A 226-nucleotide genomic window follows, 5' to 3' on the forward strand; every position below is an offset into this window, starting at 1 on the left:
CCCGTCTTTCATATCATTTATTGACGAAAATAATAATCTCCCTTGTTCTTGCCGAATGAAAATTGAAGTGGTTTGTGAAAGCTTAATAACATCGCTTTGAGAAAAGAGAAAGGATTTTCAAAATTGGTTTCTTAGGATAACAAAATAGTTTTCAAACATTTTCTTTTTTCATATGCTATCATATGTACGTCTCACAAACACAAAGTTAGCAACACACATAAGCTCG

The sequence above is a fragment of the Penaeus monodon genome, chromosome 27 (genome assembly GCF_015228065.2).
Source record: "Penaeus monodon isolate SGIC_2016 chromosome 27, NSTDA_Pmon_1, whole genome shotgun sequence".
In the NCBI taxonomy this organism is placed as follows: domain Eukaryota; kingdom Metazoa; phylum Arthropoda; class Malacostraca; order Decapoda; family Penaeidae; genus Penaeus; species Penaeus monodon.